A 24508-nucleotide genomic window follows, 5' to 3' on the forward strand; every position below is an offset into this window, starting at 1 on the left:
ACTGTCATCAGAGAACCTTCATCCAGTAACTGATGGAAGCAGATGCAGAGATCCACAGCCAAGCACCAGGCCAAGCTCCAGAAGTCCAATTGAAGAGAGAGAAGAGGGATTCTATGAGCAAGGAGCATCAAGATCATGATGGGGAAATCTACAGAGACAACTGAACCAAGCAAGTAGGAACTCATGAACTTTAGACCAATAGCTGTGGAACCTCCATGGGACTGGACTAGGTCCTCTGCATAAGCAAGACAGTTGTGTAGCTTGATCTGCTTAAGGGGCCCCTGACAGTAGGATCAGGATCCATCCCTGGTATGTGAGCTGGCTTTTTGGAGTCCACTACCTATGGTGGGACACCTTGCACAGCCTTGATGTAGGGGGAGAGGTTTGGACCTGCCTCAACTGAATGTACCAGGCCCTGCTGACACACCATGAGAGGCCTTACCTTGTCAGAGGAAGGAATGGGGCAGGGGAAGGCTGGGGAGGGGTGGGAAGAGAGGAGAGAGGGGGATCTGTGGTTGGTATATAAAATGAATAAAAAAAATTTCTTAATAAAAAAATTTAAAAAAAAGACTTGCCATGGTCATGGTGTCTCGTCACAGCAATAGAAACCCTAACTAAGACAGCTAGCCTGGTCTACACACCAAGTTCTGGGCTAGCCAAAGCTACATGAACTATGGCATCGATAAAGGAGGCAAAAGTTGCTGTTATATGAAATTGAAACATCATCATACCTACCTGCTTCCACTTGATATGAGATGCTGGCGAGAAACCTCTTTTCTGGTCCTTTGGTCCTTTGGGCTGATCCCCATAGTCCTGTATGATCTCTATATTCAGCCTCAGCTCATTTTCACCACTTGCTCCTGACTAAGCAAATAACTAATTCAAGAGCTGGTCTCAGTGCCAAGCTGATAAGCGACCCCAACTGGAGGGCTGTGCAGCCTCCTTCTCAGCAGATCCCCTTCGTGCATCTAGAGCCTTTCCTCTGCATCCAGTCAGTGAGTGTGACTGTAGTTATCCTGGAGGCATAAGGGAGAGGAGGGATTACTAGAGCCTTGGAGGGCAGGCAAGGGAGAGAGGCTGGTCAGTGGGAACAGGGGCTGTTGGACAGGGGGAAGAGCTACCTGCTGGTGGCTACAGCACTGTGGGTGATGGTAGTGGACAACAGTTTCCTGGACATCAAAATAGTCAAAAGGATCTTGGTGTTCCCAGTGAAAAGAAATGATGTATGCCTAAGGTGATGAACATGCCAATTATCTTGAGTTGATCACTGCATATCCAATACATGTATTGAAATGTCATACTAATGTACAATATATACAAATATATACAATTACTGTGTGTCAATTAAAATGCATTAATAACAATTGTCTTGATATTACCATTGATGTAATAAAAAATAAAAGAGATATTCACATACTCGAATATCTTTGAGCTGATTCCCTGATATCAGTTAATTGCTATCACAAACAAATGAATACTTAATTCCTACTATGGGCCATGCATAGGATGTGTGGTGTATTTAATATTCCAACCAAACAGACCGGGGAAAGCATTGTCTCAATACTTTACTGATGAACAAAGTTCTGTTTAGTGAGATGATGTTGGAATCAAATGGCCAGTAGGTGACTGAACCAGGATCAGAGCCCAGGTGTCTGTGCCCAGTAGTCTCTTCTATAACTCATCTTCTGGGCTGATTTGGAGGGGAGGGGTCAAGATAATTCTGAGAGAGTAGACATAGGCCAGACATTTTAGCTTTCTATTGATGCATCATGAATTAACACACACTTAGCTATTTATAGGAAATGTATTGCCTCGTGATTCTGTGACTTAGAAATCCAGGCAAGCACACCTGACTCCTCTACCCAAATCCCCACAAGGCCAAAGTCAAGATGACAGCTGCCTGGGGTCTTTTAGAAGACCCAGGAAAGATTGTTTCCAAGATCAACAAGGTTGTTGGCAAAAGCCCATCTACCCCTCCCACTTCTGATGGAGGTCCCTGGTTCTTGCTGATTGTGAGCTCCTCGAGCCCACACATATCCCTCCTCTCATGGTCCCCTCCATTTCAAGCCAGCAAGAGTGTTTAGTGTCCCTAAGTTTTCCTCCAGCAGTCTCTGACATCTTCCTCTGCTGGCAGCTGGAGGGGGCCTGCTGCTTTCAGGGGCTCCTGTGATTGTGTGGGACCACCCAGATGATCCAACTACTGTCCCCTTCTTAGTTCAAGCATAACATACGATATAACTGTAAGTGGAGAAGCCTCCACACTCAGATCTCTGAGCATAGGCTTGGCGTGGTGGGTATACAGCCGCTGTTACTCCCTTCTCCTTAGGCCCTCACACAACGCTCTTTGGAACACAAGACAGAGAAGTCAATTCCATTTGGAAGCAAAGCCTGCTCTTCCAAGAGAAGATGGCAGTCAGTCCAGGAGAAGGACTGCTCTGTACTCACATCAGCTCTCAGACGTGTTTCACTATAAGCACAAGTTGTAACTACTGGGGCAAGATGTCCTCCCCAGTGAGTGTGTTTCAGGAATCCCTCCCCTCTGCTGTATAGAAGGAAGCTGTGTGGTAGAGAGGATGCTGGGAACCCCTCCAAGCAGGTGGCACTGAGTTGGAAGGAACATCCCCCTAGAAGTCTAGAACCTCCACCTGGGCACCATGGGGACACTGGATGCCCAGATGGAATGGGCATAGACAAAGAGGGTGTGTGGTGGGGGAGAAAAGGAAGAAATAAATGCTGACTAGAGAATTCAGCTGTGTATCTGCAGAGAAGTTCAAATTCACTCTGTGCCTTCTCAGGGGCTCCCGAACTATTCTCAAAAGAAATGGGCATGATGAAATGGACTGTTCTGCTCAGTTTCCAATGACACCGACCTGGTGGAGAGTCCCTGGGTGGGTTAGGATGAGATAGAGTCTGGGAAGTTGAATGCACACATTCGGTTAAAAATCAAAAAGCTTGTTTGGATGACAAGAGCTGGCCTGGTGTGGTATGTGAAGCTTGTGTATGAGGGAGGTGAGTTAGGAGCACACTGATTGGAGCTGGCGTGGCTGGGCATGGCTGAGCTGGCCTGATTTGACGCAGGCTGGCTGGAACACACACAGATGAGTTAGAATGTTTCAAGGGTGGGTTGGTTTGGGACAGTGTTAGATTGAATGGAGAACAGGCCAGGTTGGAGATTCCTTAGCTTCTAATTTCAGAGACAGAATTCATTCTGGGTAGTTCAAGCAGAAATAATGTAGTAACAGTATTGAATGGCTTACAGAAATATTTGGAAAGCTGAAGAAACAGACTCTGGGCTGCATCTTCGGGAGCAGCTCCCGAAGCTGGGCTGCAGAAGTGGACCACCAAGGCAGCCGCTCCTGGTGCAAGCATCAGGAAGCCATCTGCCAAGCCTGGAAGCCGCTGGCCCAGCTCTGCCTCTAGAAACAGGCTCCTCGGCATGTCCACACCAGCCAGATGCACATCTCACTGTGAAAGCCCCAACAGCTTTCACCTCCAGGAAGGGAAATGTGGCAAGGAAATTCTTTGGATAGATACCACAAAATTGTGGAGATGCTCCTAATTGCTAAAGCTGGGTGGCGAGGACACAGGAGCATGCATTTACATCTACAAATGTCTTTTGAATGGATACCTCCCTCCTGTGGCTCCACTCACTTAGTTCACATCTAAATTCCAGCCTGACATGAATATGTGATGTTTGGTGAAACTCACCTCACATTTATAACCCTAATGACAGAGCTGTGTGGGAAACACGGCTTTTGGGCTGTTCGGCGTGTGGGGAATCCAAAGCTCATCAGAAGGAGGAAGGTGTGAGTTGGACTGGGCAGGAGCAGTGGCAGGATGGTTCCAGATATGCATGGTTGGCTGGCTGAGCTAGGTTGGGTGTGGCAGCAGTGGGTTAGAGGTGTTCCATGTGGGAGCCACCGTGAGGCTGACACTTGGACTGTGGTGCCAAGCCCTTTGAGTCAAATAGAGCATCTTATTCAGCTGGAGCTAGGGAAGCAGGACTCAGAGGATGACCATACTGAAGATAGTAATACTCCTCCACCTGACTTTCTCTCTCCTCCCTAGTCCCAAACCCATGAGCCCTTCATTCAAGCCAGACCTGTCCCTAGACCTAGGACAGTTCCAATGTGAGGCTCACTCACCTCTGCCTTCCCCAAAATGAAATCTACGTTAACAAGAGGCTTGGTAAATAAGTTCCTGGCAGGGAAACTTATAGGATGTATTGTCTCAGAGAAAAAAAAAAAAACAAACCCAGTCAGGATATCAGAGCCAGATGCCCCTCTTTCCCCACCTCTGTGGGAGGGATTGTGGATTTGATGGAATTCAGGACCAGTTCCGGAGTCCCACAGGTGCCGTGTGCACTGAGCCAAGGAAAACGGGTGCTGGCAAGCATGCATGTTTATCCACACCCAAAATACTCCCTATACTGCCTGTAAGCTCAGGGCTTTCCAATCAGCCAGGGATCTCCAGCTGATGCATGTGTTTCAGAAGAGTACTGTATTCTGAATGCCTACTCTAACTACAAAAGTTCATTGAATTGTATAAGTAGTTGGGCCTGGATGATGCGAGTATGTCATAGTTTTTACTTGCAACATTTCTTAATAATAAAGTGGTTTGGGGTTTGTTTTTCATTTTTTGTTTTGTTTTGTTTTTTAATATTTTTTTTTAAGAAAAGTAAGGCAGGAGTCCCTATATAACATGTTCAGAGAAACTGGGTGCCTTGCTCATCAACACCAGCAGATCTAGGATTAGCATTTTGTTATTGTTGCTTACATAAACATACATGTCCTTGACTGAATCTAATCTACAAGATACGTAATTTTGCCCATTTTCTTTGTGGTGGTCACCTAAGCATGCCGAACATGACAGTGGGCACTTCAGATATTTACTCAAATAAATTTACTAAATTAATGAACAATAACATCCATACCTCAGAAACCTATAGCCATTCAATGTGGTCACACACAAGGATGTACATAAGCACACTTGCTCACTAGCACAACACATACACACACACACACACACACACACACACACACACACAAAGTCCCAAGATCTCTGCTCCCTGGAGTAGCCTAGACCAGATTGTAGGTTCATGCTTTTCCTTACTGCCTGTCTCAGGATCTAGGGAAGAGGCCTCTGGACTCAAATCTCTGAGCATGGCAGCCACAGGCCAGGTGTGGTGGGCCCACAATTGTCACTGCCCCACCCCACCCCCATCTGCCTTCATATATAAGACATTCTTTGGGAATAGAATGGAAAGGCCAATTCCAGTTGGAAACAGTTTCAAGAGAGGATGACAATTCAAGAGGACTGCCCTTTACTCCGAACATAGCCCGGAGATGGAAGAGTCATTATACCCATCTTGTTCCTAAGGAAACTTAGGCTCCTAAGGAAGTCACTGAATTGCCCAAGGTCACATGACTAGTCAACACAAAGCCTGGATCAGAAAGGATCCAGTCTGGATGATTCCAAGGTCCATGGGCATCAATGACTCACAGTCCCTGGAGGCCAAGGGACATCATCTCTTCTCCATACTTGGACTTTCTAAAGGACAGGGTTACATCCTTTCTTCCCTCCATCCTGCCTCTGTTCTCAGGCGGGGTCAGCACATGGTGGGGGTAGGAGGACATTGCTAGCTGTCTCCAACTGATATTGATGGATGGAGTGACTATTGTAAATGCTATGGTGTTGTATAATCAGTAGGAAAATGTGACTGTGTCCCCAGAGAAGCCAGTGGCATTTTGGAGCAAATCCTATTCTTGGTTTTCTGGGCCTGCTCAGTTGAAATGTCTAACTGACTGGGATGGGCTAAGGAGCTATGGTATACAGGACCTAGGACCTAGGCAGGTCACTCACTGTTCTAGCCTCTATCTAGAGCCTGGACATAGACAGAGGTGTGTGTGTGTGTGTGTGTGTGTGTGTGTGTGTGTGTGTGTGTGTGAGAGAGAGAGAGAGAGAGAGAGAGAGAGAGAGAGAGAAAGAGAGAGAGATACAGAGATACAGAGAGAGAGAGAGAGAGACAGAGAGAGAGAGAGAGAGAGAGAGAGAGAGAGAGAGAGAGAGAGAGAGAGAGAGAGAGAGAGAGAGCTGGGGCTAGGGACTGATCCTGTGTGAGAATGGGGTAGCATGATGGCCAGAGCAGGCAAGAGCTCCCAAGTCACAGAGTGGGCTCTGTGTTAACTGTGAGTCCCTTTCTGTCTTTGTTAGGATTAACACTGCTGTGTGCTGTGGTAAAACACTGATCAAAAGCAACCTGAGGAGGAAAGGGTTTATTTAGCTTACACATCCTGAGGCACAGTCCATTGAGGGAAGCCAAGGCAGGAACTCACACAGGCAGGAACCCAGAGGCAGGAGCTGAAGCAGAGGCCATGGAGGAGTGCTGCTTACTACTGGCTTGCTCACCATGATCTGCTCAGCCTGCCTTCTTATAGAGCCCACTTCTAGCTCAGTGATAGCACGACCCAAAATCGTCTGGGCTCGCCCGTGTCAGTGACTGATTAAGAAAATGTCCTACAGGCTTGCCAAAGCCAATCGTACAGAGGCATTTTCTCCATTAAGGTTCCTTTCTCTCAGCTGACTCTAGTTCATGTCATGTTGACATAAAACCAGCCAGCATGCTCCCCAGCTCCCCATTTCTTCTTCTGTAAGGAGGAAACAACTCATGAACGGGCTGTAGCACGTACCACAGAGTCTGGCCCTGGGCTATGCACACACACACACACACACACACACACACACACACACACACAAATGTGTTACGTGAATATATGAATGAACAAATGAATAAGAGTGTCAGTAGCATTCAGGAGACCCAAATTGGAGCTACTTCTGTCATCTACTGGCTGAGTGACCTTAGGCAAGTCACTTAACCTTGCTGAGCCTCAGTTAATAATAGCAATAATCCCTGCCTCTCAGGTCGGTGTGAGAATCAAAGGAAAGTGTCGGGTAGAACCACTTTGTGGGGGCAGGACACTGTGCAAATGTTAGTTCTAATTATTCTCTACAATTACGACGGCTCCACGGGAAGCGTGTGTGTGTGTGTGTGTGTGTGTGTGTGTGTGTGTGTGTGTGTGTGTGGTTCACAGGGAAGCTGGGTGTGAGGGTGGGTCTGTGACCAGACTGTGTGTGAGTGCACAGTGTGTGTGTGTGTGTGTGTGTGTGTGTGTGTGTGTGTGTGTGTGTGTTTGGAGAATCAGGGCCATTAGAAAAACCATCATCCCTCTAAGTTGTTCTTTCGTTGGCTAAACTCAACCTGCCAGGCTGACATCGGAAACAGGCATTAGTGGTGAGTCTGGGGGGACGGGATTAGCGGATGAACTTTCTATTCCTGGAGACCCTCTTTTCTCAGGAGGTCAAAGCAATTTCCATATATTATCCTGATGGCAGCTTGGGAAGGTCAGGGAAATGGCAAACACATGCCACAAATTCCTCGGATGGAGAAATCAAGGCAGGAAAGGCAGCCGCTGCTGAGACCACCCTGCTCTGCCTCTGTACCCTATGAAGAACTTTTCAACTGCCTGGGCCTAGCTGCATCAAGTCAGGCCAGGCCTTCTCCCGGCTGGTACCAATGCATTCCTTGGAGTGACTATTGGAGACACCCACCCCAGCCCTCAGCCCTAGGCTGTGTGTATCATGAGGAGGGGTGAGGTGGGACCCCAAGTCCCTGACAGGTATGTTTGCAACCCATTGAAGGGCCTACTTTGTCCAATCTCTACCTTTCAAGCTCTGGCAAGGCTGTAGGGACCTGTCACCTCCTCCAAGATGTCTGCCTAACTGCAGATGGAGAAATCATCCTCTGAGTCACTGGAGAGGAAGATGGAGTTTGAGGTCCTGCTCCAATCCTTCTCCACTGCACCTGCTGAAGTTGAGGGCAAGGGCACAGAGCATCCTCTGAAACAGGTCAGAATGAGAGTCAGCACAACTGATCCATGTATTCAAGTGAGCCAAGCTGCCTCAGAGGGAGTCTTGGAAGAGTTAAAGTGGTGATTCCCAAAGTGGGGTACCCTGGCCATCGGAAACAGCAGCAACAGCATGTAGAACACGAGAGAGATGCCAGCTCCCTAGCCTACCTCCCATCTGCCATATCGGACTGCAGGAAGTATTGGCAAGGCTTGCAGGGGATTCTACTGCTCTAAATAAGGGAGCCACAGGATACCCCAGTGCTTCTCAAATTCCTAATGCTGTGACCCTTTAACCGTTCCTCATGTTGTGGTGATGCCCAACCTAAAACTATTCCATTGCTACTTCAGAACTGTAAGTTTGCTACTGTTATGAACTGTAATGTAAATATCTGATATGTGGATATGCAGGATATATAATATGTGACACCCCCCCGGGGGTCGTGACCCACAGGTTGAGAACCACTGCCCGAGCATTACAGTTACAGATCCTTGCGAGCTGCTCAACAGGGTCCTGGGAACCAAGCTCTGTTCTCTACAAGAGCAAATGTTCTTCACCACTGAGCCATCTCACCAGCCCCAACCCCTTTGTGTCTCCTGCCCTCTGACTCCCCACTGGGTCACCACTAAAGGCCCTTGTGCCCTCCAAGTCTGTTGGTCTTACCCCCATAGAGCAAGAACCAGCCACATTCTTTGCTGTTCATGGCCCGTCCAGACTTGACCCTCATTTCCAGAGTATCCTTGCTCTCTGCGTCTGTGAAAACCCAAGTGTGTGTGTGTGTGTGTGTGTGTGTGTGTGTGTGTGTGTCCCAGTGGCTACTGCCTCAGTGCCCATGGGTCCCCATCTTTAAGGATGAGGTCTCACGGGATTTGCTCAAGTCCCTCCTCATCCAGCCCCCTAACTGAAGGTTCATTGAGAAACCAATCAGTTCTGCTCACAGCGCTGTAGCTGTGAAGTACCTGGTCTACAGAGAGCCACGGGAGGAATGTAATCCTCCATCCCTCAGCCCCAAGTCCCCCAGCAGCTGCCCTCCTTCCTGGTAAAAAGCAGTTTGCTTCCAGGAAGGGACCAGGACTTCAGTGGGTTTCAGGAAGTCCTGCTTCATTAAACCAGCTCCTCCCTCCAGCAATCCTCAGGTGTCATCGCCCATTTTGGCAGACTCAGAACTGAGACCCAGAGAGCTTCTATGGTTTGCCTCTGATCTCACCACCAGTACCTGACGGGACTCACCCCAATCTTTGAGGTCTGAATCCTGGGAAACTGCAGCGTTAGAAGGGGGCAGCAAATCAGAATGGGCCAAGGCTCCGCTTCTCACCAATGGCTTGCCCAGCCCAGCCTCTGTTGCCCCGTCTATGTTCATCCCTGCACTATCAGCCTCCCTGGACACCTGTAAAAACCGAAGTGTATGCCCTGACCCAGTGTGCTTCCAGGTATAAGTGTATCTTCCTGCCATTCTTTCCTAGTTAAGCTGTCCTTCACACATGGGGCAAACTGAGGCAGCTATATTTCCATGGCTCATCCAAGACAGACTAGACCTGGAGCGCCCAGCCTTGAGCATGGTGCGCCTCTCGCCACGAACGCAAGAGGGAGCCATGGCCCCGCAGCGAGACGGCCCGGGCCGACCGGCGGGCTGGCCATTCCCCTCTAGTTCCCGGAGCTGTGCCCCAGAAGGCAGTTTTCAGGCTTCGCCAACCTCAGAGAGGTGCCTGGAAACCTGGCGAATCCCGGAGGAATGGCAGAGAGATAGGCAGAATCTGAGCTGGAAATATGAAGTCCAAACAACGCGCTGCTTCTCCCGTTGTGTGATCCCTGGTGACTTTCATCTGTAATGGTGGAACTAAAATCTCCCTCCTGCCTCCCGGCCAACACAGCTGCCAAAGGCTCCCCAGCACACAAACGGAGATCTCAGCGCAGGCTTGCCATCAAACTGTAAAAAGTGAGGAGTTAGCAGGAAGCCCTTTCTGGACCCATCCCACCCCCTTTAACTCTATCCGAAGCCCCTTGCGTACCCATTTTATGGGCATGCAGACTAAAGTTCAGGAAGTTGCTCGTTCAGTGGTTCATACACTATGGTTGTACTGGTCTCCGGACTACGACTGTGCCTTCCAGGTCCCCACGGCCTCATCTTGGGTGGTGCTCAAGAAGCTACCAAAGGACAGGAATGCTCAGCCAAACCCCGTCAGGCTTGCTAAGGGATCAAGCAGGGGTGTTCGGACCTCAAGTCTGCCTCTAGTCTCTGGCCAAACTACAGGCCGCCACTCCAGGATTTCTGGGCCTCCTGGCATTGTCTGTGGTCGGGAGGGCACGGGTACCCGGAGTCCGGTGGGGTCTCCCGCGCCTTCCTCCAGTCCTTACTGCTGCAGCTGGGCCGCTGCGGTGGGATGGCCGGGTCAGGCCGGCCCCAGCCCGCGCCCTAGACTAAGGCTGTTTGCACACATGTAATTAGCGCTAATTACCCAGGGTTTTCAAAGCTCGAGGACTCCCAGCGTGAGAGCCAGGCAGCCCGGAGCCGCTGCCCTGCGGGTCAGTCCTCTCCACCCGGCTACAACCGGCCTTGATCCCGACGCCCAGGACTTCGTGTCGCCTGGTTGTGTGTGCCCCAAGGTCTATGCGACTGCCACGTGCTGGCCGACGAGCGTCTTTGTGTGTCCCCCGCGGTGCGTCCGGAGAGGTCGCTGGGGCAGGTTTGGGAAGCTGTGTGGATGGGCAGGGAGAGGGGGGTGGAGGCTACACGGTGCTCTGCTACAAAGGAAGACAGACAGCAGCAGCACCTGGCTCCCACAGCCACCGGGGAGTCCTGCAAGATCCCTGAGGTTACAGCCGGAGCTGCCAAGTGCAGCCGAGGTGTCGCCCACCCAATCAGAGGGCTGGTCTGTCCAGCAGGAAGCGTCCACCAGTGCTTCTCTCCTACAGGTGTCATAACCCGGGCGCAGAGAGGTTAAGCAAAGGGGCCACTCAACAGCTTGGCGCGGGATTCAGGCTCTGCTCCAATTTAGAGGGTCCACCTGAGGGGGTCCAAGGAGGGGGCCTTGGAGCTCTCTGATCTCGAATCCCTAATTAATCCGAGATCTACCACTTCCCTCCAGTTCTATCCGACCGACCGGAGGCCTGTTCAACCCCTAAGACTGCGACTCCTAAATGAACCCGAGAGCCCAAGGAAAGCCAGCACGATCTCAAAAGCCTTAGTGGAGGTGGGGGTGTTGGCTGCAGTCCCCTCCTTCGGTCGCCTCCGTGGAGTCTTGAGCCCATCCTGCTGCTGCTGCTGCTGCTGCTGCTGCTGCTGCTGCTGCTGCTGCTGCAGGGGCCTTCCAGGGTTGCGGTGTGTTTCTGTCTTAGCGGCTCTGCTGTGGCTGTTTTGCTCTGACCCTGGTGACCTGTTTTCAACCGTCTCACTGGGCCTTTGTCTATAGCTGCACCTCTCTCATCAGATCTCTGCCGTGCAGCAAACACCAACCACTGCCACCACCCCAGCACTCACACACACACACACACACACACACACACACACACACACACCGCCCCTGCAAGGAACACACACCGGCAGAATCCGCCTTTTCAATAAAAAAACGACAACTGGGAAACAGAGTGAATTAAAAAGCATTAACTTAAAAACAATCCATGTGTCTGCAAATGCGTTCCAAATGGCAGCCCTTGGGGGGGGGGGAGGTTGGGAGTGCAGCATGTCAGCCACATTTCTGGAGTCCCAGATATGTAGGGGTGAAGGGGGCTCAGAGCCTCACAGTGTACCCCATACCCTAACCACCTGGGGCAGCAGTGGTCTCAGGAGAAGGGACTTCTCTTTGCTCATCAGCCTGGACCCTCAGCAGGTTGCTTGGACCCTCCTGGAGTCGCATTTTAGCATCTGCTAGATCTTTCGATTTTCCCAAAACTTCTTTACACTGACCTCAGCACTCAAGGGGCATCAGCCCTCCCAGGACCCCGATCCAACACACACACACACACACACACACACTCCCCACATACCACACACACACACCATACCACATTATACACACACACACATACCACACACACACACACACCACATACCACACACACACACACACACAGACACACACACACACACACACCATACCACACCACACACACACACACACACACACACACACACACACACACACACACACGTGTAAGGCCTGGCCTGGCCAGCCTTGCCCTGCTCCACCCACGCCCATGCTGCCCTCCTGCCCCCTAGACCACCCAGCATCCCTAGCTCAGGAGGGAAAGATGGTTAGAGCCAAAGCTTGTCTTGGCCTGGAGAGCCCCTCCCAGGGCGCAGCAGTCAGAAGGGCTGCTGATTGCCCACCTGCAGCTTTTGTCAAGCCTGTTCAAGCTGTTTGGAAGGCTGCTTCTCTAAGGTGGCAAGTCTGCTGGCCTCTGAAGCCCCTAGAGGAGAGAGGACTTCTCCAAAGTCCACCATGTAGATACCCTTACCACTCCCAACAACCTTCTCTCTGTGGGTGGGAGAAAGAGTTCAAATACATCAGTTAGGTAGTTTTGTGTGTGTGTGTGTGTGTGTGTGTGTGTGTGTGTGTGTGTGTGTGTGTGTGTGTGTGTGTGTGTTTTGCTTGGTTTGTGGCTCAGGGGATGAACCCAGGTGCCCCTTCATGTTATGAAGCAGTCTGCCACTGACTACTGCCAGCCCTCGTCAACAAGGACCTGGGAGGGCGGGGGTCCCAGATTTCTACTCTCTCCCTCAATGTCTTCTCAATCAGAAAGGAAGTTCCAAATCTGTAAACCAGTTGGAGAGGAAGGAATTCTGGATTCTTAACCTTGTCCAGCTGATGCTAATGACTTACAACCATGACAGTGACGATAATACTATATGTAACTCAGTGCTTGCTGTATGCTCTGCGCACGGTGCCACAGGATATGGCAGGTCCCTGGATGCCTTGGAGCGGTAGCTTGTACCCCTTGAGCTCCAGCTTCTCTATCTACAGCAGGAGGAGATGGGACCGTCTCAGCTCAGGAGGAAACACGTAGCTGAAGCAAAGTCTGCTGGGCAAGTGTCTGCTGTTATTGCTCCTACAATAAGGAAAGAAGCTAGGAAGGCGTTTTTTTGTTTTTTGTTTTTTTTTTTTCTCTTGAAACAACAGAACAAAAAAGTCATCACTTACAAGAATCACAGTCATTCTCACCAAATTACTGTGTTCTTCCTCTAAGTAATAAAAGGTGAGTCATCTTATTTTTAATGACAAAAGTGTTCTGTGTTCACTACACAGGGGAGCCTTTCAGAATTCACTGGCTCCCGCTCACACACCAGGCCCCAGAGGAGCCCGATAAGGTCAGTATCCAAAGCTCACATTGGTTGTGCTGTGAGAATTCTGATTCCTATACAGTATCTGCATGTGTGTCAGCCATCTGGTGATACCCCTGGTGCATCATTCTTCTGTGCTCTCACCCTGATGTTGATGGGAGCTCTGGTTGAGAATCACTAATGTGGGCTTTGGAGAATTCTTGTTTCGATAGACATATTTATTTAAGCAGCTTCTGCCCCATGTATGTGTGTGTTCCTGGGAGCTTGCGTGCTCCATGCCTAAGTGTAAGAATATGGAGGTGTGCTTGTGCAGGCAGCCATGTGCTTCTTTGGGTGTGTAATACACCTACAGGTGTGTTTCAGTATGTTTATTTGTGGATGTACTATGTGGAACATGGAAGACACCTCCCCCTCGTGTGTGTGTGTGTGTGTGTGTGTGTGTGTGTGTGTGTGTGTGTGTGTGTGTAGGTGGGTACTATATTTCCAGGAACATTTCTGTGACTGTGCCTTTGTGTCATGTTCATATGTATAAGGGGTGCCTGTATGTGGACATGTCACATGGGTTGTACTGCTGGACACACCATTTTCTGCAAGGATTTCTGTGGTGGAAGCCAGGTTCGAGCCACTGAGCCCTGGAGTGATAGTTAAGACCTCTAGGGCTCCACTGTTCATGGATCCCCTCTCTTGCTGAAGGAGAGAAACGGCAGATTTTGATCCTAAACACAGACCTCTGTGCTGAGCATTCTAATCTGGAGAGTTAGAGAGAGGAGAGAGAGAGAGAGAGAGAGAGAGAGAGAGAGAGAGAGAGAGAGAGAGAGAGAGAGAGAGAGAGCAGCACAGCTGCCTGTTAATTAGCTCCTCTGGAAGGAGCGTTGCATGTTGAAATAAGTAGTATGTTTGACTGTTTCTGAGAGACTCTTGACTGTCTAGATGCCTTTCCTTTCCCTGCGACCCTCTCTCAGGGGTCTGGGCCTCTACCTGCTCAGAATGGTAGTGTGGTATTCACAAGCCTGGGCACTAACACATGGACTTTTCAAACAGACCAATTGCTAAGCAAATGCCACTTAAACTGGAGCTTGACAGAGATCAGTGAGACAAAGGACCCATTGGAATAGATGAGGATGGGTCCCAGGCCAGATGGAGATGTGCTAATAAGGTCCCCATAGCACCAAAGACAGGCTGCAGGTCCCCACCCCAGGAAAACTGCCCCCAGAGCCTGGAGCACATCCTCAGCAGAGAGAAAATCCTTGGGTACCTGCAGCAGACATCTTGGGCTACCTGAATCCCCAAGCCAAAGAGTCTCTGAGTTCCTCTGCCAGGGTTCCCTCAACAGCTCTATAAGTTGAGGTAAGCAGGATACTTGCTATGCTGAGCTAAGAGCCTACTACGGTCCAAGTCATTCTCTTCTCATGCTTGTATGTGTTCTGTATGCATGGGAACTCTGTACCGATGACTAATTTTGAGCCTGTGACTTTAACCTTTGCTACAATCTCATGTATACATAGGCCTGCAAGCAGAAACATATGTAAATGTCTATAAACCTCCATGCATCGTTGATCTCTTTTAAAACATGTAATACATCAGTATACGCTAATTAACACCAACACAACACACGGGTTCATAAGCACTGCATAGATGTCACATGCAGATGCTGTTGTGGACTGAATGTGATCCCTAGAAATTTATGCCAGTCTCACACCCCATGTGACAGTACTGAGGGGATGGATTGGCATTAGAAAGTAATTGGATGAAGTCTTGAGATGAAGTCTTGATCCTCTGTGATGGGATTACTGTCCTCATAAAAAGAGGAAAGGGCCAACAAGATGGCTCAGCAGATAAAGGCATTTACCATCAACTCTGATGACCTGTGTACAATCTCCTGAATCCACATGATGGAGGGAGAAAACCAACTCCCAAAGGTTGTTCTCTGAACTCTATATATGTATTGTGACATTTGTGCTCTCCAAAGAAAATAATAAATGTAATGAATATTTTTAGAAAGGAGAGGAAGAAAGACCAGCACCCAGGCTCTCCCTGCCATGTATAGAGATGGGAAGAAAGCCAGACAGAGTCGCTCCCCTGAGATCAAATTTAGAGGCAACGTTGTGAGATACTCCAGACCCCCAGCACTGTGCAAAATAAATAGCTACAATTTATACTCTCCAGGCCATGATACTTTGTTATAGCATCCTGGGAAGACTAGCAGGTATAAGCTATAAATTGTACTGGCCCACATTTGTACATATTTACTCTCGTATAAATAAAAAATCACTGATACTGTTCTAGAGAGATCCTGAAGAGTTAGTCGGGCCACCTTTCACCATGACCACCACGTAGCCAATGCTTACAGTGCTGAGTGGTTCCTACACCCACCTACTGTACTCTCAAGATAGCCACACAAGAAGGCACCTAATAGCTCTATTTTGTCAAAAAGGACAGTAAAACCTGAGTAGGCACTCAGGGTTGCTTGCACAATTGCTGAGTGGTACAACTCAGTACCATGGGATTTGAACTTGGGTTTTCAGACCCCAACATATAGGAGTACGTGATCGTGATCTAGCATTTAGAGCTCAGAGAGAGAAACTTCACCAGGGTCCAAAGAGAATCACTCTGACAAAGCCCACAAAGCCCAAACTGCCTTTGCCCAGGGCCACCTTCAGTTCAGCACCTCCTAAATGTGTTACTGAAAATGGGAACAGCTGGCTGCCAGAGTGGACAGGGTTTTCCCAAAGTGCAGATTCACAAGCATCCTGAAACAGCTCAAGCATTGCCTTTTGAGTTTGATTTAAAATAAATGGCCACGAGAAGAGAAGGAATATAAACTGAGTTTAATATTCTGCCCAGTTTAAGCGACAGACTTAGCTCAATGCCACAATTCGTGGACAATGCAGCTATCCTGTTCTCAGTGCTAAGTGGCTTCTCTGGGGCCGCAGCTGGGCGGGTATTTAGCTCATCTTGAGATTGCAGGATATTGCATTTGCATCAGCCTCTGGCTGCAGCCCTGCTCCCACACGTGGTCTAACAGGTGCCTGGGTGTTCTGGTTCCTCAAATCTTGGATCTCCTAATGCCCACATCCAGCACCCTTGAAGCCTCCACCCTGTCCCCATCCAGAGGGGATATTTGGAAATTTCCATCCTCTCTGAGCCTGGAGCAGGCCCACAGACATGTCACCCTCTGTCCGCCCTGGACTACAGTGTGGCTGGCTCCTGCTGAAGACAGATGAAGGCCCTCCCGACAAGCAAACATAAATATTTTCCTTCCCAGCCTGATTCAGATGGAATCTTTACTGTTAATAAAGTGGCAGCTGGCTATCTAGGAGTGTCTGAATGTGGCCTTTTCTGGCAGGGAGCTTGTCATCTGTCTCTGTCTGTACACTGTCAGGTGACAAGACATCGCAGGCCTCCTCCCCTTTGGAATGTGCCTCAGATGGCAGGAAGTAGGCAGGGAACATTTGAAAAATACCAGCTTCATCTCTGTCTGTGGAGGGCAGGGAGGAGTGGCCCAAGCTTGTTGTCTTTGGCAAGCTGGCCTCTCAGGGCTATGGCCACCAGTGCCAGCGAGGCTACTTATTTAAGCTCCGCATCGGGCAGTGACATTTGATGTCTGGGGACAGGAGAGGAGGAGCTGAAACAGACTCATCTTCCCACTTGGAAAGGTGTTCACACTAGAAAACAACGGGACTCACTGTGAAGCATGCTGTGCTTCGTGAGGCATGGCCTGGAAATGGAGCCGCAAGACCAGGAAAGGGTCTGAAATAACATTTCAGGTTGGAGTCCTCCCTGCCGCCACCTGCAAATAGGTGTTAAGATGGAAAACAGGGCACCTCTCCTGGCCACTCGTCACCAACCAGGGTTGTTTGAAATGAAAACAAAAAATTCTTCCTTAGAAGAACATGTGTTTCCAAGATAGCCTGAATTCTCTTCTTGAGTCCCAAGACCAGAGGAGGCCCTGTGAAGGCCCTATTCACAGCCTGCAGCTTTTGGAGGCTGCTCTGGGGACCAGCAAGCTGCTGCTATGGGGTTAAATACCACCAGCCTCCAGGCTTCAGTGATGGTTCATCCAGAAGCTTGGTGAGTGCTAAGTCTCTAAAAAACAAAGGCTAGAGAGAGGTTCCCTGGCCCTGCTTTCAAATCCTGCTGCATCAGAAAGCCTTGGAGAAGGTTTTCCAACCTCCTGTGCTTCTGTTTTCCCAGAAGACTGGGGACAAGAATCTAGATTCTTTGGGACAGTTATGAGAAAGTAGAAAACACGGGACCATCACAGCACAAGAGTCCGGGTGGCCTGGCGAAGGCTTGCATTGCAGGATCTCTCAGAAGTTTCCCACCGCCCACAGGGTGGGCAGAGCCTTTTGATTTTCTAGTCAGTACCCTCTGGGATTTGATTTCAGCTGAAATCAGGGTGCCTATAAGCATGCCCACTCACAGTTCCTGAATTCATGCCACACTGTAGACATACCCAAATGCTTGTCCATGCTGTACCATACACTCACCACCACCCCGCTGCAACTCCCAACTGGGTGTCCTTCTTTAGGGAAAATGGAACTACCACTTATGGAACATATGCCATTTTTACATTTACAGTGTGAGTATGCTGGCACTCAGAAAGTGTCAACATTTGGAGCATTTCAGATTTTCAAATTAGAGTCATTCAACTGCTGGAGTCTATATAAATAGTCTAAGATCCAAAAACCTCCGAAGTCTAGAGATTGCACAGTTTTAGGCATACATTTTACAGGAGGAAACGTAAGATCAAGAGTAAAGAAGCGGGGACAATAAAGAGTTTCTAGGAGAGGAATAACATGGTCATTTTACCACAAAACAAAGATCACCGTAGACCAAAGAGGAGACCGGGATCAGGCAGGATGATGGAGGAGGCAGGAGTGTTGAGCAGGAAGATGGAGGTCAGGGAGAGAGATAGGTGCTGGAGAGGGAGATGGGGGTTCAGAACAGAGGCTGAGGAGTAAGGAGGGGCTACTGTGCTGTCCACACAGAAAAAGAAAGTGATTGATTCTCTTACATGGGAAAGAAAGACCGGGTTTGAGACATGTGCCTCACTTGTTCACCTAACACATTTTTAGTCTGTACAACAGACTCTGTTCCAGATGTTGGGACACAGTTGTGAACAGAGCAGCAAAAAACAAAAAGCAAACAAAAACCCATCTTCCTGGGGTTTGTGTGTAAGTGGGAGAAGCATATAATAAACAAAAAATGTGTAATACTTTAGATAAGAGCTATATAAAAATTCAAAAGCTAGGCCTGCTAGTGCAGGCCTGAAATACCAGTTACTTGTGCAACTGAAGCAGGAGGATCAAAAGTTCAATGCCTGCCTCAGCTGCAAGGTGAGCTCAAAGCCAGTCTAGACAACTTAATGAGAATATGTCTAGAGATAACAAGTGAGAAGACTGTGGCAGTAGAGGGCTTGCTTGATACATATGAGGCCCAAGGTTCCATCATTAGCACTGTTACACTAAAATAAAAAAGAATTCCAAGATGGTGAAGTAGATATAAAAGAAATGCAAGTACTAAAACTATGGATATGGTGGTGACGTAAGGCCTCACCAATTGGGCAACTTTTTATGTAAGAAAGTGAGCCTACAGGTGTTGTGGAGTATTATTTTAAGATTGTTACATTTGTTTATGCTGTGGAGCATTTGTTGAATGATGCAAAGATGTGTTGCATCGCTTATGTTCTCTTAGGCTGCATCTGTGAAGCTGTGTTCCTTTGCCTGTCTAAAATACCTGATTGGTCTAATAAAGAGCTGAATGGTCAATAGCAAGACAGGAGAAAGGATAGGCAGGGCTGGCAGGCACAGAGAATAAATAAAAGGAGAAAAAGAGAGGAAAAAAGAACAGGGAGAGAGAAAAGAAGGAGAGGAGGACTCCAGGGGCCAGACACCCATCTATACAGAAAACCACAGAGTAAGAAGTAAAGAAAGGTATACAGAAATAGACAAAGGTAAAAGCCCAGAGGCAAAAGATGGGATAATTTAAGTTAAGAAAAGCTGGCAATAAGCAAGTCAAGCTAAGGCTGGGCATTCATAAGAAAGAATAAAGCTCCATGTGATTTATTTAGGAGCTGGGTAGTGGGCCCCCAAAAGAACAAAGAGCCAAAAAAAAATGCCAACAACATGCAGGTGTCTGGTATACCAACCTAGGCAAAGACCTTGCCCCAGAAGACCCTTCCTGAGCCACCAGTTTGCTGTGGAAGGTGTGCTGCTGGGTGGGGCATCTAAAGCTATGAGTATCCCCTCATGCACAGAGCAAACCTGGGAGTCTGCACACCATCACAGGTGCTCATTCCTAAAGCTGAATTCTAGGCTGTGGCAGTGGTTCTAATCTCTAAATTCTGCAGTCCCTAGCCCCCAGTGCAGGAGAAGGGCTGACTTTGGACAACTCTGCCTTCTAGGCTTCTGTCAATAAATTATACATCACATTGAATATGGATTTTTCCTTCATAATTAACCTTTATTAATTCCTTCCTTTATTTCTCCCAACACCCACTTATGTATTAATTCAATTATTCGTTGTCTCCCTTATTTTGTTTGCTTATTCCTTTCTGCCCTCATTTCTCATCCATGTACTGATTCATTAATTTTCTTCCCCGTGACATTTATCTCATAAGTAAATGGGACAGGGCACACAGCTTTCCATGCAAGGCTTGCATCTTAGCTCAGAGGTGTAAGCACTGGACAGACATATATATTACAGCTGTCACATGAGCATCCATCCACCCTGAGGCTAGCCTATAGATCATGCTCCTAACATAGATTCTCACAACCATTTATTCACATGAACTCAGTCATTATTTTTATGGCATTTTCCAAACCTCTACCAGTGCAAAACCCTGGGCCCGACATGTTTTAGGATGGAGGGATGGAGAAGGAGATAATTAAGGTAAGTTATGCCAGCACCCGTCATCCATCTATCTTTCCATCCATCTATCCACTCATTCACCCATCCACCCATCCACCCATCCACCCATCCATCCATCCATCCACCCATCCATCCATCCATCCATCCACCCATCCATCCATCCATCCACCCATCCATCCATCCATCCATCCATCCATCCATCTATCCATTCACCCATCATCCAACCACTCTGATAAACCTCCACTGGTGTTGCTCAGCCCCAACTCCTGAATTGGCAGTTGATTTACCAGAATGACTGGGGGAAAGTATGTTCAGCTGCAGCTGGGCCTCAAAGGCTGAATACAATTTCAGAGCTTGTGAAGAAGAAATGCAATCCAGACAGCTGAATGGCATGGATGGATGTAGAGTGTGGGGTCCACAAGCACCACATCACAGCTGAGTAAGAAAATCACCCTGCCCAGTAGCTAACAACATTGCTTTGAGATAGCTCAAGGCAAATCTCAGTGGGAATGATTGCCAAGCCAAAGAGTTTTCTGTGCCCCAAGGAAGACCTGGCTTGGTCTCTCATTTCCAGTTGTGAGGAGGCTATGGAGCAAGCAGACACCAAAGTGTCAGATTGGTTGTTCCTGACACAGTATCTTTTCCTGTCCCTGTCTCCTTCACCCAGAAGAAAAACACTCCAAAAGGTGGTTAAGATTCCCCACTGGCCACAACCCCTCATGGTTGTGACCAAGTTTTGTGATTGTGACGGCTCTCATGCCAAATGATTCAAAACTATGTAGATGAAATTTTCCTCCCCAACGTGAAGGTGCTGCTAGAATCGGAAGGAAAGTATTTAGAGATTGGGACCTAGCTGTGCTAGCACCCAGTAGAGCATCCGTGGTCCTCCTGGGCAGAAATTGGGGCCCCTGCAGAACTGCAGAGAGACACAAGCCTAGTATGGGCTCCCAGGTGCCTGGACTCACCTGTCACACCATGGAGCTGGTTAATCCCGCATGCCACTGTTCTAGCCACAAGCTGAGACTAGACAAGGACAAAGGCCTTGAGCCTGACTCCGAGTGCCCCTCGCTGAGCTCCTGAGCCTCCTTTTAGCCCTCTGGAGCTGGTAGACCTTGCACCTAAGTCCCAGGTCTCCAGAGGACAGCTGGTCCTTCTGGCTAGGCAGAAAGCACAGCAAGCATCAGACGAGAAGAAAAATAATAGGCACCACTCAGCACTCACTCGCTCATATGTAAACACATCTGCCTAATAAAATACTTTCACAGTCAGAGTCTCATTTCATCTTCAAGAAACTGAGGGGACAGGCTAATGTGCGTGTGAGGGGTAGAGCATAATCCCCACCTAACGTTCAAGCCCTTACAAGTAAATGACAGCTTTACTAAGTGTTCTTAGGGGCCCATTGCATCAGATACCCAAACTGGTAGGGGCCAGCTTTGTTTTCCTGGGAAGATGGTGTTTTGAACACCAATAGCAGTGAGTGGTCCCACAGATGCAATGTGCTATCAGAAGCTCTAGTCCCTCCCATACCCGCTTGGACCTCTGGAGCAGGTAAGGCTGCACTGAGCCAAGGCTGGGCCTCCTGACTGCAGCCCAGGCTGTTTCCACTTTATCTTCCCTAACATTGACCTTGAGCAAGGCACTCCCCATTCTTGCAGCCTCCCCATGGGTGGTGGGAGCATATGGGACAGGTGGCTTTGAAGGCCACTTCCACATCCAAGCTGTTGCTGGAACAGATTTGAGGACAGGATATGAAAGTAAGAGATCAGGAAGTCCCAGGACTCCAGGGGTGGGGTAGGCTAGCTAGGGGCAGGGGCAGAGGGCGCTGAAGGAGCCCTTGACCAACTTCTCAGGCAAGGCCCACTGCCCTCTACTTCCTCCTCCAGCTGAAGGGTCTCCTCCACTTCCAAGTCTTGTTGACTTTTGAATTTACAAGGTGTGTGGGTCACTAAGGCTTGAGATGATCGCACCCTGGGGCCAGACCCACCCTGGGGCCAGACCCGCCCTGGGAAAGCATCCTTTTACACAGGCCCCACAGAAGGGAGTGGGGATGCAATCTGGGGTCTCCTAATGCTGCTTAGGAGTGACAGAGGAGAAATCACCAAAAAGAGGACAGAAGGGAGAAATAAAAGGCTGGCTCCGTCCTGGAAAGGACAGGGAGAAGCCAAGGACAGCACGACAATCACATCCTGAAGCCCTGAGCTTGACCATGGACTGGCTCTGCTGGTGGGTGAAAGCTCAGGTGAGTGAGGAGCTTTATGGTGTTTACTTGGTTTATTGGCTCTGGGGAAGAGGATATGAGGCCCCATGTAGTTTTCTGAAGATAGGACCCTGCAAGAAAAGGCAAGATTTATGACTTCCGGAAACCCTCAAGGTTACCAGGCTGGGCATGGTCAACTCTCCTTGGCTGTGTGGGCTTAAGGGAGGGGGGCCTAGAGGAAAGGAAATCTCAGAGTCCATCCCCCCTAACTCTCTCTCAGTTTTTTTCCCCAGTGACAGCGCCACGGGGTAGATGGCGCTAGGAATCCTCTACCACTTTAACAAAGTGGGGACTGAGGTCGGGAGAGCCCCTGCTTTGAACAATCCATATCAAACCCAGTTCTGGCTCCCACACTGGGGCCCTTTCTCTCTGGGCAGCGGTCACTGGAGTGGCCTATGAGGCCCAGTGTGGGGAAATACCTGAGTCATCCTCACTAGGGTGCTGGCCTGCAGTCACCTGTGTGCCACCCCAGGCAGGCCTGGGACAATAACTACCCATCCTGCCCAGCGAGGTGACCAGGCAGCCTCTAGCACATGACCACAAGGGTGCTTGACCTCCCGGGAAATGCCCACCCCGCCACGCCTGTGGACACTGGCCCTGGCCAAGTGGTTCTAGAAACAAATGTTTCACTGACAACCCTACTTCACAGGCTCAAGAGGCTGGTTCCTGACACGGCCTCCCAGTCTGCAGTGGCCCCTGTTAGCAGGCTAGATTGTGTTTCTGGGCTTAATTAAGGGACAGACCATAAATATTCATGCAGCCAAATGAGTCTGCCTCACAAGTGCAGCTGCTTCCCGCTTGGGGAAAATTAACATTGTTTTCCAGCAGGGAGTAATGAGGCTGCGCACTACAGAGGAGGCTTTTCAACAGCCTCTCTAGGACAGAAAGGGACAGCCCGCACTCAGAGGCCCTGCACCCTGGGGAATTGTCCTGGCCTCTGCAGACCCCTCTGCTTCCCTAGTGAGACTCAGCAGGGCTCCTGAAGGGGGGGGTCGTTTACCAGGGTGCTCGGCAGAGCAGGACTCTCCTAGCTGTCAAGAGAACTGGGTTTGGCGAAGTGTTGATCAAGGGCTAAATCCACCTGCCACCGCTGGTATTGGGAAGCTTCACCGGGACCTGGTCACACTTGTTTGTTTCGGTATTGGCTCAAGAGTTGATTCATTGTGTGGTGGAGTTTTTTAACCTGCAGAGCCTGAAATGTTGACCACTGGACCTTGTACAGAGAGGGTTTGCTGTCTCCTAGAACCATCGAGAGCCACCTCGTGCTGGGCGTCTGTTATTATTACTGAAAGTCTCATTTGGGCTGGCAAGACGACTCACTAGGTAATGGCCCTTTACCACACAGGCCTGATGACTTGAGTTCAAGCCTCAGGACCCAGGTGGAGGAAGAGAACCAGCTTCCAAAGCTGTCCTTCTGACTTCCGCATGCATGGCATGGCATGCATATGCCCAAGCATGCACACAAGCATCATGGTCATCAGTAACATTACGGATCAATAAAGTCCCACCATTTCAATCTCTCTGGAGTTCTAGACACTGAGAGCTGTCTCATCTTGGGGACTTGCAGTCTTCTTCTGCACAGACTCTGAAACCCGAGTCCTGTCCCATGCTGCCCCTTCCTTAGCTGTGACTATCAGCTAGTTACTCACCTTCCTCTCTGCTGACATGTCCTTATAAGTTGGGGTAATGCCATCCACAGGGGAGCTTTCCCTCACAGGAGCATCATAAAGTATGTGATAAATAAATGGGACCACTTTCCATTATTTCAGAATCCTCAAGGTACAGGATCCTAATCCCTATTCAACTTGTCAGATCTTAGAATCTTAGTTTTAACATGAGGAACGCCCTTCCTGAATTTCTAATACTGGGCTAAGTGCTTTCTATACATTGTCTCACTGAAACTCCAAAAGAAGTTGGAGTGGGGTTTACGGGCATTATTTATGAAATACATATTATGACGATATGTAATTTATATCATTATATATAATATATATAATATATCATTATAAGCTATAATATTAAAAAGTGGGGCTTTGAAATATTAGGAGCTTCACCTGCGGTTTGGCCACTAGGGGTGGACTGCAAAGCCAGAACCCAAGCCTGGACCTCAAAGCCTGTCCCTCAGGCAGCCCCACTTCCCACCATGTCCTCGGCCTCTCTGAATACCTGTTGTGACAGGGGACTTGCCATCCCCA

At 49.0% G+C, this 24508-nt stretch overlaps 1 long non-coding RNA gene across 1 annotated transcript in view; it reads right to left on the bottom strand.

The window, feature by feature from the left end:
* Positions 1 to 741: 741 nt before the first annotated feature.
* LOC121827634 (uncharacterized) overlaps positions 742 to 24508 on the bottom strand; it is a 33017-nt gene continuing 9250 nt past the window's right edge. Inside the window, exon 3 of the long non-coding RNA XR_006069953.2 lies at positions 742 to 1016. This is a non-coding gene — a long non-coding RNA (uncharacterized LOC121827634). The remainder of the gene's footprint in view (positions 1017 to 24508) is intronic.

This window comes from Peromyscus maniculatus, chromosome 2 (genome assembly GCF_049852395.1).
Source record: "Peromyscus maniculatus bairdii isolate BWxNUB_F1_BW_parent chromosome 2, HU_Pman_BW_mat_3.1, whole genome shotgun sequence".
Lineage (NCBI taxonomy): Eukaryota > Metazoa > Chordata > Mammalia > Rodentia > Cricetidae > Peromyscus > Peromyscus maniculatus.